The 20,831-nt window shown below is 44.3% G+C and overlaps 1 long non-coding RNA gene across 1 annotated transcript in view; it reads right to left on the bottom strand.

Annotated features, from left to right (window-relative positions):
• Nucleotides 1-1,351: 1,351 nt before the first annotated feature.
• Nucleotides 1,352-20,831, bottom strand: part of LOC127915209 (uncharacterized) — a 54,560-nt gene continuing 35,080 nt past the window's right edge. Inside the window, exons 2-3 of the long non-coding RNA XR_008090574.1 lie at nucleotides 1,719-1,793; nucleotides 1,352-1,519 (exon numbers count right to left, since the gene is read on the bottom strand). This is a non-coding gene — a long non-coding RNA (uncharacterized LOC127915209). The remainder of the gene's footprint in view (nucleotides 1,520-1,718; nucleotides 1,794-20,831) is intronic.

The following is a 20,831-nucleotide window of genomic DNA, read 5'->3' as shown; positions in this document are numbered from 1 at the left end:
CTGCAAGCAGTACTCTATAATACATTACCAATAGGGAGTGGAAATATTTCAGAAGACAGCAACACACACACCTATATTTGTGACATTGAAACAGCCCTGTAAGCGTAGACTTTTATAACTCATTTTTGTTCATGATGTATCAAGTCTCTGTTTCATGAGCCTCATCTTGTCCTGTTGTATAGTCATGTGGGACCAGCTGGTGTTGGTGTGTTTCAGGCGTCTGAAGCACAATATGAGTGGCATTGCTAATGCTGCTAAGAGAACTATCCCTAATAATACCAAAGCCTGTCTGCCCCCGGTTGCAAGAGGCAGCTCACAGCATTCTGTTGAAGAGGAGAAGAGAGAAAGAGACAGGCTTTCAGCTTCACATCCCAAAGACCTGTTCCTCTAGTAGTACTGCCTGGTCAGTGAACCTTTCATTGAGGGCATTGTAAACAGTTACTGTCATGGAAAGTTGCACTCTGCAATGGTGTTATTCTTGCATGAAGTACATCTATACACAATGCTCATATGACTCATTTGCCCTCAAAGTGAAATGTCAAATCCATATTTAGGATGGGTGTTTGACTACAAATTTTGTCTAGAATTCATACATTGCAGAACTTTTGTAAGGGTAACCTCTTGTCAGGTTTTAGCCATTAGTGATTATGAAATGGTTTAATATTTCATCACTAAATCAGTGATCCATGCTTGGTCACATTGCTCTACCCTTAAACCTGTTGGTAGGTCGCACCTTTACCTGGGAGTGGGTGGAGGGTGAGCGAGCGGGTGAAGCTTTGATTGAGATCCTCCAGTCTCATTTCAGCAATGATGGTGAGTGTACTGTTTGGCCTGACCTCCATGGAGCTGTGGACCTCATAGCGCCCCCTGCTGTCCAGACCGATTCGGCAGTGGCTCTAAATGGAGATGTCTCCTCCAATGGAGTCCGTCTACCACACATCAGGCTGGGGGAAAGCCTGGGAGGAGGTGAGGGTGACGATGAAGCTGTCACAGGATGACTGTACAGACAGCTGAGCTGTGGATTCTTGAAGGGGGCCAGGGGTGCAAAGGGCTTTAGGCCGATAGCTTAATACTTTTGTGCAGATTGCTTAATAATTTTATGTCCCTTAATCCCCCAATGACAAAAGATTCCTGAAAAAAACCTGAACAGACAAAAATACACTCTCTAACATCTCACTAAAAGTATTAGCTTTTCCAGGGTGCTAGCCTGTTCATCTGTCACATCACAAGTGTTTTGCCCTGGTCACTCAGCTGCACACCACTCAGTCTAAGTGAGACATTTCCCACAGCGAGCTGGTCTTCAAACAAATGAGTGCGTCTTTTGTAAACAACACTCTGTCCAGCTGATCTCTTCCATGGTAATAGCTGTGGACCACCATTGATTCTCCACGCTGCCAGTTGACAATCAGGTGGTTGAGGTTCATGTTTTTAGACGAAGAGAAAGAGTATCTAAGGGTGATGTCACTGCCCGGAGCTGCCACTCCCATAGGTGGAATAGGAAACTGAACCTCAATAATGACTAAGGAAGGAGACAGACAATACAGCCATAGATTAGGGAGAAACTTAAATTATCTTGTATTTGATCACCAAAGATACTGTGATACTTTTGTGCTTCATAGTGACGGTTGTTGTAAAACCAGCATTCTAAATGATGCTTTACTAAATGTTCGTATACAAATGTACACATGATAAGAAGATGGAATATGATAACTATCTACCTGATAAAAGCAATGAAGTCGGAAGAAGCTGTGAGATGACAATTGTCTTTTCATCCCACATGCTATTAAGTGGACCTGTAAAAAGAAAGCTTATATGTGGAAAAACAGTGGAAATCACATCCATATATTGAAAATACTATATGCCTTGTGTTACAACATGCAAGTCTATACTTGTCTCGGTCAGATGTACCAAGAGTCATGATAACTGATGAAGTAGATCTAGTTCAACTTTATTAGTTATATGTGGGTGAAACGTGTCAAGAGGTTGGTTAACTATAGCCTTTTTCACATTGGCAGTTTGAAGTGACTCAAATCCTATTTTTTTGCATATCCGATTAGAACCTGCACTTTTTTATTCAGTCTGAACTGCCTTAAAGCACATGCAATCAGATATGTCAAGCCACATTTCAAACCAACATCGTAGATTGTTTGAAGTCAGATACAAATCTGATTCCTGACCATTCGACTCTAAATACAACATTGTGATAGCTTCTAGCCTACCTACATCTTCTTTTTTATTTAATCCCCTTTTTCTCCCCAATTTCATGATATCCAATTGCAATCCAATTATGATTTTGTCTCATCGCTGCAACTCCCCAACTGGCTCGGGGAGGCAATGGTCGAGTAATGTGTCCCCCGAAACATGACCAGCCAAACCACGCTTCTTAACACCCGCCTGCTTGATCCAGAAGCCAGCCGCACCAATGTGTTGGAGGAAACAGTGTTCAACTGACGATCGAAGTCAACCTGCAGGTGCCCGGCCCGTCACAAGGAGTCACTAGATCGCGATGAGCCAAGTAAAGCCCCCCCGGCCAAACCCTCCCCGAACCCAGACGACGCCAATATCCAGCAACTTCACACAGCCATTGAAGAGGAGTGGGACAAATCAAATCAAATCAAATCAAATTTATTTATATAGCCCTTCGTACATCAGCTGATATCTCAAAGTGCTGTACAGAAACCCAGCCTAAAACCCCAAACAGCAAACAATGCAGGTGTAAAAGCACAACATTCCACAAGCCACAATAAACAACCTGATCAGCTCTATGCGAAGGAGATGTGTCGCGCTGCATTAGGCAAATGGTGGTCACACCCGATATGACTGGTTTTCTGATCAACGCCCCTACATTTTTTTTGTTGTCTGACCAACAGATGCATATCAATATTCCCAGTCATGTGAAATCCATAGATTAGGTCCTAATGCATTTATTTCAATTAACTGATTTCCTTATATGAACTGTAACTCAGTACAATCTTTGAAATTGTGGCATTCATATTTTTGTTCAGTATAATTTGCATCCCAGATTTATTTTTACTATGTCACGTCTAGTCTATGACACCAGGCTGCATGGTGGCCCAACACCATATTAAGACACTTTATAATGGTGTTTCCATTATTCCGGCAGTTACCTGTATCCAAACTTTGGGTTTTGTAACTTAACTTTATCTTAGAAATATCATCATTGAGTGCAATCAGAGCCCATGTGAGCTGGATTAAAATGGAATAGCATGGTTTACTTAAAGAGATTAAACATATAATTTAAAGATGGATATCTACTAGTGTGGGCATCATCCCGTTATAATGATGTCAGATGAGTTTACCTAAACTGCAGCGCAATATCTGACACACCCTGCATGTTTACACTTGATACAATTATGGAATATTATAGCTATAGCTACGTGAGAAATTCAGTGAAGCCAAACAAAGCTTTGAGATGACTTGTCTTCATCCTACATGCTTTTGAGTAGACCTGTAAAAAGAAAGCTTCAACGTGAAAAACAATGGGAGGAATCACATCCATATTTTCAATTAAATACTTAACTTTTTCAGGACCCTGTCTTTCAAAGATAATTAGAAAAAATCCAAATAACTTCACATATTTTCATTGTAAAGGATTTAAACACTGTTTCCCATGCTTGTTCAATGAACCATAAACAATTTATGAACATGCGCCTGTGGAGCGGTCGTTAAGACACTAACAGCTTACAGATGGTAGGCAATTAAGGTCACAGTTATGAAAACTTAGGACACCAAAGAGGCCTTTATACTGACTCTGAAAATCACCAAAAGAAAGATGCCCAGGGTCCCTGCTCATCTGCGTAAACGTGCCTTAGGCATGCTGCAAGGTGGCACGAGGACTGCAGATGTGGCCAGGGCAATAAATTGCAATGTCCGTACTGCGAGATGCCTAAGACAGCACAACAGGGAGACAGGACAGACAGCTGATCGTCCTCGCTGTGGCAGACCATGTGTAATAACACCTGCACAGGATAGGTACATCCGAACATCACACCAGCGGGACAAATACTGGATGGCAAAAACAACTGCACGAGTTACACCAGGAACGCACAATCCCTCCATCAGTGCTTAGACTGTCCACAATAGGCTGAGAGAGGCTGAACTGAGGGCTTGTAGGCCTGTTGTAAGGCAGGTCCTCACCAGACATCATTGGCAACAACAAACCCACCGTCTGCTGGGACCAGACAGGACTGTCAAAAAGTGCTCTTCAGTGAAGATCCGCAGTTTTGTCTCACCAGGGGTGATGGTCAGATTTGCGTTTATCGTCGAAGGAACGATCGTTACACCGATGCCTGTACTCTGGAGCGGGATCAATTTGGAGGTGGAGGGTCCGTCATGGTCTGGGGCAGTGTGTCACTGCATCATCGAACTGAACTTGTTGTAATTGCAGGCAACCTCAACGCTGTGCGTTAACAGGAAAGACACCCCCCTCCCTCATGTGGTACCCTTCCTGAAGGCTCATCCTGACATGACCCTCCAGCATGACAATGCCACCAGCGATACTGCTCGTTCTGTGCGTGACACCCTGCAAGACAGGATTGTCAGTGTTCTGCCATGGCCAGAAAAGACCCCGTATCTCAATCCCATTGAGCACGTCTGGGACCTTTGGGTGAGGGTGAGGGCTAGGGCCATTCCAAGATGGCATAGCAGTCAGATGTCCTTTGTCCTCGTATTGTCGTGTCCCGTATATAGATATACATATTTACAACTTTCTTGCATACCTTTTTATATATTTTTTTTTTCTTCCATAAATTCAACTTCAAAACCCTCTCCTGCAACCCGCCTCACCAATTTATTTTTACAAAAAGAAAGTATTATTTACCTCAAGAAGCTAACCAGAAGCTAACCAGAAGCTAATCAGAAGCTAGTCAGTAGCTAGCCAGAAGCTAGTTAGCTTCTTTACTGGCTAATCGTTAGTATTCAGCTAACCATGGTTTGTGGTCATCAGGTATCCTTTAGCTCGAAAATCTATCTAGTTTTGTACGGCGCGTCTCGGACCGGAACATACTGGACCTATTTTTCTCTCCATGTCCCCGGATTTCAACCGCAAGCTCTGGACATTTGTACCTGGATCTCGCAGCTAGCTAGCTGCTATCCGTGTGACTATCGGTTTACGTCAATCCCGGAGCAAACATCAATTATTCCGGAGCTAGCCAGCTGAAGAGTTCCATCAGCCACTCCTGGGCTACAATCACCTATCCGGACCCGTATTACTGCCAACGCAGAGCCCCACCGGGCCTTCACAACTGGACTACCGACGTTATCTGCCCGAGGGAGTTATCCAGCTGGCTCCTCCGTCGCGACGTTACCTGAACGCCCATCTGCTAATCGTTAGCTGACTTATCGGCTGCTATCTGAATAGATCTATCAGACAAAAATAATTATTGGGCCTCTATAACTATATCTTTTTTTTGCGGATTGGATTGATCCCCTCTCCCACACGGAACCCCACTAATTATACCGATGGAAACGCACGAGGTGGCTAAAAACAGACCTCCATTCTATGCTAGCTTGCTACCGATGGCCCGGCTAGCTGTCTGAATCGCCGTGACCCCAACCAACCTCACTACTCACTGGACCCTTTTGATCACTCGACTAAGCATGCCTCTCCTTAATGTCAATATGCCTTGTCCATTGCTGTTCTGGTTAGTGTTTATTGGCTTATTTCACTGTAGAGCCTCTAGTCCTGCTCACTATACCTTATCCAACCTATTAGTTCCACCACCCACACATGCAATGCCATCTCCTGGTTTCAATGATGTTTCTAGAGACAATATCTCTCTCATCATCAATCAATACCTAGGTTTACCTCCACTGTATTCACATCCTACCACACCTTTGTCTGTACATTATACCATGAAGCTATTTTATCGCCCCCAGAAACCTCCTTTTACTCTCTGTTCCAGACGTTCTAGACGACCAATTCTCATTGCATTTAGCCGTACCCTTATTCTACTCCTCCTCTTTTCCTCTGGTGATGTAGAGGTGAATCCAGGCCCTGCAGTGCCTAGCTCCACTCCTATTCCCCAGGCGCTCTCTTTTGATGACTTCTGTAACCGTAATAGCCTTGGTTTCATGCATGTTAACATTAGAAGCCTCCTCGCTAAGTTTGTTTTATTCACTGCTTTAGTACACTCTGCCAACCCGGATGTTCTAGCTGTGTCTGAATCCTGGTTTAGGAAGACCATCAAAAATTCTGAAATGTTCATCCCTAACTACAACATTTTCAGACAAGATAGAACTGCCAAAGGGAGCGGTGTTGCAATCTACTGCAAATATAGCCTGCAGAGAGAGTTCTGTCCTACCATCCAGGTCTGTACCCAAACAATTTGAACTTCTACTTTTAAAAATCCACCTCTCTAAAAACAAGTCTCTCACCGTTGCCGCCTGCTATACACCACCCTCTGCCCCCAGCTGTGCTCTGGACACCATATTTGAACTGATTTCCCCCCCATCTATCTTCAGAGCTCCTGCTGATAGGCGACCTAAACTGGAACATGCTTAACACCCCAGCCATCCTACAATCTAAGCTTGATGCCCTCAATCTCACACAAATTATCAATGAACCTACCAGGTACCTCCCCAAAGCCGTAAACACGAGCACCCTCATAGATATCATCCGAACCAACTTAATACACCTCTGCTGTCTTCAACCAAGATCTCAGCGATCACTGCCTCATTGCCTGCATCTGTAATGGGTCAGCGGTCAAACGACCTCGACTCATCACTGTCAAACGTTCCCTGAAACACTTTTAAGCAGGCCTTTCTAATCGACCTGGCTGGGGTATCCTGGAAGGATATTGATCTCATCCCGTCAGTAGGGGATGCCTGTTTTTTTTTAAATGCCTTTCTAACCATCTTAAATAAGCATGCCCCATTCAAGAAAGTTAGAACCAGGAACAGATATAGCCCTTGGTTCTCCCAAGACCTGACTGTCCTTAACCAACACAAAAACATCCTATGGCGTTCTGCATTAGCATCGAACAGCCCCCGTGATATGCAGCTTTTCAGGGAAGCAAGAAACCAATATACACAGGCAGTTAGAAAAGACAAGGCTAGCTTTTTCAAGCAGAAATTTGCTTCCTGCAACACTAACTCAAAAAAGTTCTGGGACACTGTAAAGTCCATGGAGAATAAGAACACCTCCTCCCAGCTGCCCACTGCACTGAAGATAGGAAACACTGTCACTACTGATAAATACACTATAATTGAGAATTTCAATAAGCATTTTTCTACGGCTGGCCATGCTTTCCACCTGGCTATCCCTACCCCGGTCAACAGCACTGCCCCCCCCCCCACAGCAACTCGCCCAAGACTTCCCCATTTCTCCTTCTCCCATATCCAGTCAGCTGATGTTCTGAAAGAGCTGCAAAATTTGGACCCCTACAAATCTGCCGGGCTGACAATCTGGACCATTTCTTTCTAAAATGATCTGCCGAAATTTTTGCCACCCCTATTACTAGCCTGTTCAACCTCTCTTTCGTGTCGTCTGAGATTCCCAAAGATTGTAAAGCAGCTGCGGTCATCCCCCTCGTCAAAGGGGGGGACACTCTTGACCCAAACTGCTACAGACCTATATCTATCTTACCCTGCCTTTCTAAGATCTTCGAAAGCCAAGTCAACAAACAGATTACCGACCATTTTGAATCTCACCATACCCTCTCCGCTATGCAATCTGGTTTCAGAGCTGGTCGTGGGTGCACTTCAGTCACGCTCAAGTTCCTAAACGATATATTAACCGCCATCGATAAGAAACATTACTGTGCAGCCGTATTCATTGATCTGGCCAAGGCTTTCGACTCTGTCAATCACCACATCCTCATCGGCAGACTAGACAGCCTTGGTTTCTCAAATGATTTCCTCGCCTGGTTCACCAACTACTTCTCTGATAGAGTTCAGTGTGTCAAATTGGAGGGTCTGTTGTCCGGACCTCTGGCAGTCTCTATGGGGGTGCCACAGGGTTCAATTATTGGACCGACTCTCTTCTCTGTATACATCAATTATGTCGCTCTTGCTGCTGGTGAGTCTATGATCCATCTCTATGCAGACAACACCATTCTGTATACTTCTGGCCCTTCTTTGGACACTGAGTTAACCTCTAGTGACTTCCCATCCCGGAGCATAATCATCGACTGACACTAATTAGCATAACGCAACGGACATAAATATTCCTAGAAAATATTCCTATTCATGAAAATCACAAGTGAAATATATTGAGACACAGCTTAGCCTTGTCACGGTTTTCTTGAGTTGAAGGAGAGGCAGACTAAAATGCAGTGTGGTTACTTGTATTCATCTTTAATAAAGATGAAAACACGAACAGTATGCAAAAACAATAAACGTGAAAATACCTAAACAGCCTATCTGGTGCAAACAAACACAGAGACAGGAACAATCACCCACAAAACCCAACACCAAACAGGCTACCTAAATATGGTTCCAAATCAGAGACAATGACTAACACCTGCCTCTGATTAAGAACCATATCAGGTCAAACATAGAAATAGACAAACTAGACATGTAACATAGAATGCCCACTCAGATCACACCCTGACCAAACAAAACATAGAAACATACAAAGCAAACTATGGTCAGGGTGTGACAAGCCTTTTGTTAATCACCCTGTCATCTCAGATTTTCTAAATATGTTTTACAGCCAAAGCTAGGCAAGCATTTGTGTAAGTTTATCGATAGCCTAGCATAGCATTTTGTCCAGCTGACAGCAGGTAACTTGGTAAAGGAAATCAGAAAAGCAATCAACTTAAATTGTTTACCTTTGATGAGCTTCGGATGTTTTCACCCACGAGACTCCCAGTTAGATAGCCAATGTTCCTTTTTTCCAAAAATATTATTTTTGTAGGTGAAATAGCTCCGTTTGTTCTTCACGTTTGGGTGAGAAATCGCCCGGAAATTGCAGTCACGAAAACGCAGAAAAATATTCTATTGTATATAGTTATAGGTCATTTCACCAATTCGGCCACTTGGTTAAATTTGGGCAACTTGTGTGGGACACCTGGGTGACTTCATGCTAAATGTAATGTAGCTCACCCATTCTTGAAGTTATCAGTCTGAATCCTTTGCACACCTACAGTTTCCCTCTTGTGTTATCCATCAAAATATCTCCAGCATCCTATCTGACTGTGTGGCTATTCTAGTACATGTGAAAGATGATGCTACAACAATAAAAAAACAGAAAACGTATGCTTTCTTTCTCTTTTCTTCCACCAGATCTACTGTGTTATATTTTCCTACATTCAATGAACATTTCCACAAACTTCAGAATGTTTCCATTCAAATGATACCAAGAATATGCATAACCTTGTCTTTGGGGCTGAGCTACAGGCAGTTAGATTAGGGTATGTCTTCAGGCGGAAATTGTGAACAAGGGATGCAGCCATAAGATGTTAACAACCCTCAAGGCAAGCTTCAATGCAATACAACTCTCCTTCTGTTGCCTCCAATTGCTCTTAAATACAAGTAAAACTAAATGCATGCTCTTCAACCGATCGCTGCCTGCACCTGCCCGCCTCTCCAACATCCCTACTCTGGACGGCTCTGACTTAGAATACGTGGACAACTACAAATACCTAGGTGTCTGGTTAGACTGTAAACTCTCATTCCAGACCCACATCAAACATCTCCAATCCAAAGTTAAATCTAGAATTGGCTTCCTATTTCGCAACAAAGCATCCTTCACTCTTTTTGGATCCAAGATGGCGTAGCAGTCAGACGTCTTGTCGTGTCGTCCCTTGTATAAATCGTATTTTTTTACATTTTTTTTCTTTGCATATCTTTTAAAACATTTGGCTAAACCTCAACATCTAAATACTCTCCTGCAACCCGCCTCACCCAATGTAGTGTGGATCTGCTTTTTTTCCTAAAATATTTATATTTACTTCGGATCTGGAACCCCTCAACTGAAGCTAGCCAGCTAACTACCAGCTATCAGTCAGCAAACCATTGCTAGCGGTCATCAGCTAACCTTTAGCTCGGAAAGCTCTCGCCAGTTCGAACAACGCGACTCTAACCAGAGCATAACGGACCTATTATTTTTATCCCCGGATTCCCACCGCAAACGGAACATTTTCATCTGGATCTTCACAACTAGCTAACTAGCTAACCGCAACCCCGGATGACTACTCCTGGCTAGCGTTTCCATCCACTTAGCTTGAAGCTAGCCCGGCCAGAGCTCCTGTGCTACCACCGAAGCATACTCCTGGGCTACAATATCCGGACCCATGACCGGTCTATCGATGTCACCGCATGAAGAGGCATAAGCAGACTTAACCCCTATCGCGACGTCCCCCAAAGGCTAACTTTCTAGCCCTTCCTCTGCTTGCTTGCTAATTCAGCTTGCTAACTGCTAGCTTGTTTAGCCCCGGTCTGCTAACTGCTAGCTTGTTTAGCCCTGGCCTACTAACTGTTAGCTTGTTAGCACAGGCCTGCTAACTGTCTGAATCGCCGCGTCCCCAGCGAGCCCAACCACTCACTGGACCCATATTTACTTTCAATCTCTTTTCAATTTTTAATTCGATTATACCTTCCGGTAACCTGCCTCACCCAATGTGATACGGAATCGCTGTTATTTTTAATTTTTAGAACACATTCAAGAACCTCCAGAGACTAACCAGCTAACTAGCTACAAGCTATTGAGTCGTTGTTAGCCACTGCTAGCAGCTTTTACCTTCTGCACAGCCAGCCAGCCAGTTTTTTTTGTTTGTTTTTTTAGCCTGGATAATACTCGCCAGTCTAGCTTCGCTGTCCCATCCACCGCTGCCTCCTGGACACTGTGATCACTTGGCTACATAGCTGATGCCTGCTGGACTGTCCATTAATCACGGTACTCCATTCTGTTTGCTTATGTTTTATCTGTCGGCCCCAGCCGCACTCAGGCTCTGTGTGTAGTTAATCCGACCCTCTCTGCCTAGTCAACGCCATTTTACCTGCTGTTGTTGTGCTAGCTGATTAGCTGTTGTTGTCTCACCTACTGTTTTAGTTAGCTCTCCCAATCAACACCTGTGATTACTGTGTGCCTCGCTGTATGTCTCTCTCAAATGTCAATATGCCTTGTACACTGTTGTTCAGGTTAGTTATCATTGTTTTAGTTTACAATGGAGCCCCAAGTTCCACTCTTCATACCCCTGATACCTCCTTTGTCCCACCTCCCACACATGCGGCGACCTCACCCATTACAACCAGCATGTCCAGAGATACAACCTCTCTTATCATCACCCAGTGCCTGGGCTTACCTCCGCTGTACCCGCACACCACCATACCCCTGTCTGCGCATTATGCCCTGAATATATTCTACCATGCCCAGAAATCTGCTCCTTTTATTCTTTGTCCCCAACGCTCGAGGCGACCAGTTTTGATAGCCTTTAGCCGCACCCTCAAACTACTCTTCCTCTGTTCCGCGGGTGATGTGGAGGTAAACCCAGGCCCTGCATGTCCCCAGGCACCCTCATTTGTTGACTTATGTGATCGAAAAAGTCTTGGTTTCATGCATGTCAACATCAGAAGCCTCCTCCCTAAGTTTGTTTTACTCACTGCTTTAGCACACTCTGCTAACCAAATCAAATCAAATCAAATTGTATTTGTCACATACACATGGTTAGCAGATGTTAATGCGAGTGTACCTTATACACATAAGTGTAAAGGGATAAAGAATATGTACATAAAGATATATGAATGAGTGATGGTACAGAGCGGCATAGGCAAGATGCAGTAGATGGTATCGAGTACAGTATATACATATGAGATGAGTATGTAAACAAAGTGGCATAGTTAAAGTGGCTAGTCATACATGTATTACATAAATATGCAGTAGATGATATAGAGTACAGTATATACATATACATATGAGATAAATAATGTAGGGTATGTAAGCATTATATTAGGTAGCATTGTTTAAAGTGGCTAATGATATATTTTACATCAATTCCCATCAATTCCCATTATTAAAGTGTCTGGAGTTGAGTCAGTGTGTTGGCAGCAGCCACTCAATGTTAGTGGTGGCTGTTTAACAGTCTGATGGCCTTGAGATAGAAGCTGTTTTTCAGTCTCTCGGTCCCAGCTTTGATGCACCTGTACTGACCTCGCCTTCTGGACGATAGCAGGGTGAACAGGCAGTGGCTCGGGTGGTTGTTGTCCTTGATGATCTTTATGGCCTTCCTGTGACATCAGGTGGTGTAGGTGTCCTGGAGGGCAGGTAGTTTTCCCCCGGTGATGCGTTGTGCAGACCTCACTACCCTCTGGAGAGCCTTGCGGTTGTGGGCGGTGATACTGCTCTTAAACGCTAGTAAAACCAAATGCATTCTTTTCAACCGTTCGCTAGCATCGCCACCCTGGATGGTTCCGACCTAGAATATGTGGATATCTATAAGTACCTAGGTGTCTGGCTAGACTGTAAACTCTCCTTCCAGACTCATATCAAACATCTCCAATCTTAAAATCAAATCTAGAGTCGGCTTTCTATTCCGCAACAAAGCCTCCTTCACTCACGCCGCCAAACTTACCCTAGTAAAACTGGCTATCCTACCGATCCTCGACTTCGGCGATGTCATTTACAAAATAGCCTCCAATACTCTACTCAACAAATTGGATGCAGGCTATCACAGTGCCTTCCGTTTTGTCACCAAAGCCCCATATACTACCCACCATTGCGACCTGTACGCTCTCATTGGCTGGCCCTCGCTTCATACTCGTCTCCAAACCCACTGGCCCCATGTCATCTACAAGACCCTGCTAGGTAAAGTCCCCCCTTATCTTAGCTCACTGGTCACCATAGCATCACCCACCTGTAGCACGCACTCCAGCAGGTATATCTCTCTGGTCACCCCCAAAACCAATTCTTTCTTTGGCTGCCTCTCCTTCCAGTTCTCTGCTGCCAATGACTGGAACCAACTACAAAAATATCTGAAACTGGAAACACTTATCTCCCTCACTAGCTTTAAGCACCAGCTGTCAGAGCAGCTCACAGATTACTGCATCTGTACATAGCCCATCTATAATTTATCCCAAACAACTACCTCTTTCCCTACTGTATTTATTTTATTTTATTTATTTATTTATTTATTTATTTATTTTGCTCCTTTGCACCCCATTATTTTGTATTTCTACTTTGCCCATTCTTCCACTGCAAATCTACCATTCCAGTGTTTTATTTGCTATATTATATTTACTTTGCCACCATGACCTTTTCTTTGCCTTTACCTCTCTTATCTCAACTCATTTGCTCACATCGTCAATAGACTTGTTTCTACTGTATTATTGACTTGACTTATTGTATGTTTGTTTTACTCCATGTGTAACTCTGTGTTGTTCTATGTGTCAAACTGCTTAGTTTATCTTGGCCAGGTCGCAGTTGTAAATGAGCACTTGTTCCCATCTTGCCTACCTGGTTAAATAAAGGTTAAATAAAATAATATAAATAAATAATTCGCCGCAAGAAATGTTGGGGAACTTGCAGGTGACTTGGTGGAAGAGTGGGGTGACATCTCACAGCAAGAACTGGCAAATCTGGTGCAGTTCATGAGGAGGAGATGCACTGCAGTTCTTAATGCAGCTGGTGGCAACACCAGATACGGACTGTTACTTTTGACACCCCCTGTCACGTTCTGACCTTTATTTCCTTTGTTTTTTCATTATTTAGTATGGTCAGGGCGTGAGTTGGGGTGGGCAGTCTATGTTTGTTTTTCTATGATTTGGGTATTTCTATGTTTCGGCCTAGTATGGTTCTCAATCAGAGGCAGGTGTCATTGGTTGTTTCTGATTGAGAATCATTCTTAGGTAGCCTGGGTTTCACTGTGTGTTTGTGGGTGATTGTTCCTGTCTCTGTGTTTGCACCAGATAGGACTGTTTGGGGTTTTCACGTTTCTTGTTTTTGTATTCAGTTGTTCATGTGTACATTTACGTATTAAAAGAACCATGGACACTTACCACGCCGCATATTGGTCCTCTGATCCTTTTCGCCTCTCCTCTTCGGAAGAAGAGGAGGAAATCCCTTACAACCCCTTTGTTCAGGGACACATTATTTCATTTCTGTTAGTCACATGTCTGTGGATCTTGTTCAGTTTATGTCTCAGTTGTTGAATCTTATTATGTTCATACAAATATTTACACATGTTAAGTTTGCTGAAAATAAACTAATATGACAGTGAGAGGACGTTTCTTTTTTTGCTGAGTTTATATGCTTTGAGTTAAACATGACTACTTGTATCTACTTGTATCAGGCAGACATCAATTTCATGATAACTTCATTTCATTGATAAAGTATTAGTTTGCGTTGTGGGTGAAATTTAATAATGTTACAACGAGATTGGCTAACTAACTACAAGAACAAGAAACCCCACAAAGGTTAAGAATTATCATGCAATTATCATGGTATACAATTTAATGCGTTTCATACGCGCATAGACTACATCATCCAGTACATCTGTTAATGTATACTACTTACGTTTTGTAGACTCTTAAGACTCTTAAGACCTGTGATTAGCTGAATTTTGAGAAAAACAACATTCAGAAAAACAACAACATCAACAAAACCCACTACTAAGGGGACCCAAGTAAATCTTATCTGTATACCCATCTGTCTAATCCTGCCATGGGTTTGTAACACCTCAAACAGCAGGCGTCGTCTGCTAAGTGAGCTAAATTACTGTAGACTCATTAACACTGCACATGAATTGGAGCAAATAACTACTGTGTCTGGCTTGACTTCCTCCACCCACTAAAAGGCCAACAGTATGGCCATCAGCTCTGCCGTATATACAGCCAGATTATCTGTAATACGTTTCCTGACATCCACCCCAAATTCCTGCATATCCGGCTGTACTGGAGAGTAAACATCATTGATCATGATTGAGAACAACAGAGGACTAATCACACCCCCTGTGGTGTTCCGTTATTCACTAGGATAATGAGACTTCCCCACCCTCACCTGGATAGACCTTCCAAACAGGAAATCCTTTATCCAGTTGTACGTTTTTCCTCCTATCCCCATAATGTCAATCTTGATTAACAACCCCTCCTTCCGCATCATATCATACGCCTTCTCCACATCAAAAAAGACAGCAACAACAGTCTCCTTGTTCACCTGAGCCTTCCTGACCTCTACTTCTAAGCAGAGCACTGGTCCATAGTTCCCCTACCTTTCCTGAACCCACTCTGATGTGCCGATACTAGCATTCTGCTCTCCAGGAAGAAATTATACGTTCCATAATCTTACGTACAGTTATATATATATATATTGAAGTCGGAAGTTTACATACAGTTAGGTTGGAGTCCTTAAAACTCGTTTTTCAACCACTCCACAAATTTCTTGTTGTCACTCCCTGACCATAGTAAGCTGTTTATTCTCTATGTTGGTTGGGGCACGATAGTGACTAGGGTGGGTCATCTAGATTTTTTGTATATCTATTTTGGCTTGATATGGTTCCCAATCAGAGACAGCTGTTTATCGTTGTCTCTCATTTGTGTTTGTGGGATCTTGTCTACATGTAGTTGCCTGAGTGCACACCAGTAGCTTCACGTTTTGTTTGTGCTTTATTGTTTCTGTTTTGGTGAGTTTCAGTTTTATTAAAATATATGGAACTCTATTCACGCTGCGCCTTGGCCTAATCATTACGACGAACGTACAGAAGATCCAACCACCAACGGACCAAGCAGCGTGATCAGGAGGACTGGACCTGGGAGGAGATCCGGGATGGAAAAGGATCCTGGACGCAGGCCGGGGAGTATCACTGTCCAAAGGAGGAGATAGAGGCAGCGAGAGCGGAACGGCGACATTACGAGGAGTTATACCAACAAAGAAAGCACGAGAGGCAGCCTCCATCAAAAATGTGGGGGGGCAACACGGGGAGATTCAGCTGGCACACGGGAAGCTGGCACACGGGGGTTCAGACCTGAGCCAACTCCTCGTGCTTACCGTGGGGAGCGTGTGACCAGTCAGGCACGGTGTCTCCAGTGCGCATTCACATCCCGGTGCGCTCTGTTCCAGCTTCCCGCAGTTGCCGTGATAGAGTGGGCATTCAGCCAGGACAGATTGTGCCGGCTCAGCACTCCTGGTCTCCAGTACGTCTCCTCGGTTCAGGATATCCTGCGCCGATTCTACGCACTGTGTCGCCTGTGCGCCTTCACAGCCCAGTGCGTCCTGTGCCAGCTTCCCGCACTTGCCGGGCTGAAGTGAGCATCCAGTCAGGGTTGTGCCAGCTCTGCACTCTAAACCTGAATTTCGCCTCCACAGTCCCGTACGTCCTGTGCCTTGTCCCCGCACTCGCCCTGAGGTGCGTGTCACCAGCTCGGTACCACCAATGCCGGCACCACACATCAGGCATCCAGTGCGCCTCCACAGTCCAGAGCTTCCCCCGACAGTTCCCAGTCCGGAACCTCCAACGACAGTCCACAGTCTGGAACCGCCAACGACGGTCCACAGTCCGGAACCTCCAACGATGGTCTACGGTCCGGAGCCTCCAGCGACGGTCTGCGGTCCGGAGCCTCCAGTGACGGTCTGCTGTCCGGAGCCTCCAGCGACGGTCTGGAACCTCCAGTGACGGTCTGGAACCTCCAGCGACGGTCCGGAACCTCCAGCGACGGTCGGCGGTCCGGAGCCTCCAGTGGCGGTCCAGAGCCAACAGCAGGGGTTCTCAGTCCAGAGCCAACAGCAGGGGTTCTCAGTCCAGAGCCAACAGCAGGGGTTCTCAGTCCAGAGCCAACAGCAGAGCCTCCTGCGACAATATAGGGTCCGGTTCCTCCGGCGACGATCCACGGTCCGGTGCCTCCAGCGATGATCTCCGCACCAGAGCCACCATGGAGGAAGACGTCGGATCTGCGAGCAGAGTGGGTACTTCGTCCTGCACCGGAACTGCTCCCGACAGTAGATGCCCACCCGGACCCTCCCCTATTAAGTCAGGTTAAGCGGTCGCAGTCCGGACCTTTGAAGGGGGGGTACTGTCACGCCCTGACTATAGTAAGCTGTTTATTCTCTGCTGGTTCGGGCGTGATAGTGACTAGGGTGGGTCATCTAGGTTTTTTGTATATCTATGTTGGCCTGATATGGCTCCCAATCAGAGACAGCTGTTTATCATTGTCTCTGATTAGGGATCATATTTAGGTAGCCATTTCCTCATTTTTGTTTGCGTGATCTTGTCTACATGTAGTTGCCTGAGTGCACGCCAGTAGCTTCATGTTTCGTTTGTGCTTTATTGTTTTTGTTTTGGTGAGTTTCAGTTTTATTAAAATATGTGGAACTCTATTCACGCTGCGCCTTGGTCTAATCATTACAACAAACGTGACACTTGTTAATTACCCAAACTATAGTTTTGGCAAGTCGGTTAGGACATCTACTTTGTGCATGACACAAGCCATTTTTCCAGCAATTGTTTACAGACAGATTGTATCACTGTAATTCACTGTATCACAATTCCAGTGGGTCAGACATTTACATACACTAAGTTGATTGTGCCTTTATACATCTTGGAAAATTCCAGAAACTTATGTCATGGCTTTAGAAGCTTCTGATAGGCTAATTGACATCATTTGAGTCAATTGGAGGTGTACCTGTTGATGTATTTCAAGGCCTACCTTCAAACTCAGTGCCTCTTTGCTTGACATCAGGTGAAAATTTTAAAAAATCAGTCAAGAACTCAGAAAAAAAATTGTAGACCTCCACAAGTCTGGTTAATCCTTTGGAGCAATTTCCAAATGCCTCAAGGTACCACGTTCATCTGTACAAACAATAGTATGCAGGTATAAACACCATGGGACCCCGCAGCCATCTTACCGCTCAGGAAGGAGACGCGTTCTGTCTCCTAGAGTGAAACGTGCTTTGGTGCGAAAAGTGCAAATCAATCACAGAACAACAGCAAAGTACCTTGTGAAGCTACTGGAGGAAACAGGTACAAAAGTACAGTATCTATATCCACAGTAAAACAAGTCTTATATCGACATAGCCTGAATGGCAACTCAGCAAGGAAGAAGCCACTGCTCTAAAACCGCCATAAAAAACCCAGACTGCGGTTTGCAACTGCACATCGAAAGAAAGATCATACTTTTTGGAGAAATGTCCTCTGGTCTGATGAAACAAAAATAAAACTGTTTGGCCATAATGGAAAAATGAGACTTGCAAGCCGAAGAACACCATCCCAACCGTGAAGCATGGGGATGGCAGCATCATGTTGTGTGGGTGCTTTGCTGCAGGAGGGACTGGTGCAATGACCCCAAGCATACTTCCAAAGTTGTGGCAAAATGGCGTAAGGACAACAAAGTCAAGGTATTGGAGTGGCCATCACAAGCCCTGACCTCAATCCTATAGAAGATTTGTGGGCAGAACTGAAAAAGCGTGTGTGAGCAAGGAGGCCTACAAACCTGATTCAGTTACACCAGCTCTGTCAGGAGGAATGGGACAAAATTCACCCAACTTATTGTGGGAAGCTTGTGGAAGGTTACTCGAAACATTTGACCCAAGTTAAACAATTTAAAGACATCACTACCAAATACTTATTTAGTGTATGTAAACTTCTGACCCACTGGGAATGTGATGAAAGAAATAAAAGCTGAAATAAAAAATTCTCTACTATTATTCTGACATTTAACATTCTTAAAATAAAGTGGTGATCCTAACTGACCTAAAGCAGGGAATTTTACTAGGATTAAATGTCAGGAATTGTGAAAACTGAGTTTAAACCCATTAGGCTAAGGTGTGAACTTCCGACTTCATCTGTACATATGTTAAAGCTGCTGGCCGATAGCTTGTTGGTCTCATTGGGTTCTTCCCTGGATTCCGGATTGGGTACCTCTACTGCTTCCTTCCTACTCCTCACCAACGCTCCACACTCCTCCGTCCAGCATGGGACTGCTTTCTTACTCCCTGAACTCTTAGGATTAGCAACAGTAGCTGCCCCCCCTAATGCTGTTCTCACCCAGTTATTCAAACTATCCACATCTCCTCTCATATCCACCTGAGCCATTACCTGCGCACTTAGCTCCTGAAACTGATCCCACTTTGCCCTTCCAAACACCCACCTGCCTACTCCATCCTTAGACACTTCCTCCTCCCTCCGGCCTATTGTATATACTATGGGGTAATGTTCACTCCCTACTGTCATCTCTGACCGTTATGGTCCAGAACTCCAGGACAGTCCTAGATCCCTGGTGTACTCGTAGTAGGCGCTCACCTCCTTCTCGGCCCTCCACAGGATGATCGAACTCCAAGCGGAAGAGGAGGGTGAAATGCTCATAGTACTCGACTTCGGGTCCGCCCGTCTCCCAAACTGTGGCACCACAGTTCAGGGCCCGTCTGGTCAGTGCCGAGATGACTGGCAACCCTGTCTCTCCCGGAGATAGCGTCGGCGTAGCGAGCGAGGTACAGGTCGATAACGCGCCGTCAAAGTGCTCTGGGAGGGACAGGGGTATTCCACGAACCGGCTTAGATGGAATGAAGGCAGGTAGTGGTGGTGTGGAGGCTGGTGTCTGGGTTCACAGTCTAGCTCTGAGGGTGATTTGTCAGAGGGTATCCTTTTGAACTGCTATCACCAGGGTTGTATTCTTTATCTAAGTTACAATGCAAATTCCTCCCAGAAAATTTAAAGTTCCTATTGGTAACATTTTCCTGTTGGGTCAACATACGGCTTTATAAAACAAATATACTTAAGGTGGTGATGAAGGAGTAAGTGTGTTGTATTTGCATATCTACCTTCTGTGGGTGGCTCAAGGTTAGTCAAACATGTCTTGTTGCAACAGCTTGTAACAACTATTGGTTTATATGCTGGTTGAACAGTTTCTTTTCAAAATGCCTGCGTTGCAGCAACAGTAAATTGGTAATGAAATGAACTGTCTCACAGAGTGACACCAAGTACCATGTAATAACGTGAAATATTTCTGTAATATGCCCCAGAAGTTGCAGTCACATCCACAACGGCATGTAGCATCAACTTTACAACCAGCCCAACTGTAAGGTGGATAGTACTTTTCCCAGTTGTTGTTACCAGGCCACATTTGACAATGACATTGGACAAAATGTACAGTACCAGTCAAATGTTTGGACACACCAACTCATTCAAAGGTTTTTCTTTATTTGTACTATTTTCTATATTGTAGCATAATAGTGAAGACATCAAAACTACAAAATAACACTTTATGAAATCCTGCCGTAAACAAAAAAGTGTTAAACAAATCTAAATGTATATTTGAGACTCTTCAAAGCAGCCACTCTTCGCATCCCCCCAAAAACTAAGTAAGCAGTACTCTACAATACAAGCAGTACTCTATAATACATTACCAATAGGGAGTGGAAATATTTCAGAAGACAGCAACACACACACCTATATTTGTGACATTGAAACAGTCCTGTAAGCTTAGACTTTTATAACTAATTTTTGTTCATGATGTATCAAGTCTCTGTTTCATGAGCCTCATCTTGTCCTGTTGTATAGTCATGTGGGACCAGCTGGTGTTGGTGTGTTTCAGGCGTCTGAAGCACAATATGAGTGGCATTGCTAATGCTGCTAAGAGAACTATCCCTCATAATACCAAAGCCGGTCTGCCCCCGGTTGCAAGAGGCAGCTCACAGCATTCTGTTGAAGAGGAGAAGAGAGAAAGAGACAGGCTTTCAGCTTCACATCCCAAAGACCTGTTCCTCTAGTAGTACTGCCTGGTCAGTGAACCTTTCATTGAGGGCATTGTAAACAGTTACTGTCATGGAAAGTTGCACTCTGCAATGGTGTTATTCTTGCATGAAGTACATCTATACACAATGCTCATATGACTCATTTGCCCTCAAAGTGAAATGTCAAATCCATATTTAGGATGGGTGTTTG

Source organism: Oncorhynchus keta, chromosome 34 (genome assembly GCF_023373465.1).
Source record: "Oncorhynchus keta strain PuntledgeMale-10-30-2019 chromosome 34, Oket_V2, whole genome shotgun sequence".
Lineage (NCBI taxonomy): Eukaryota > Metazoa > Chordata > Actinopteri > Salmoniformes > Salmonidae > Oncorhynchus > Oncorhynchus keta.
Note: the sequence above shows the minus strand (reverse complement) of the source record. Positions and strands in the feature narration are given on the sequence as shown.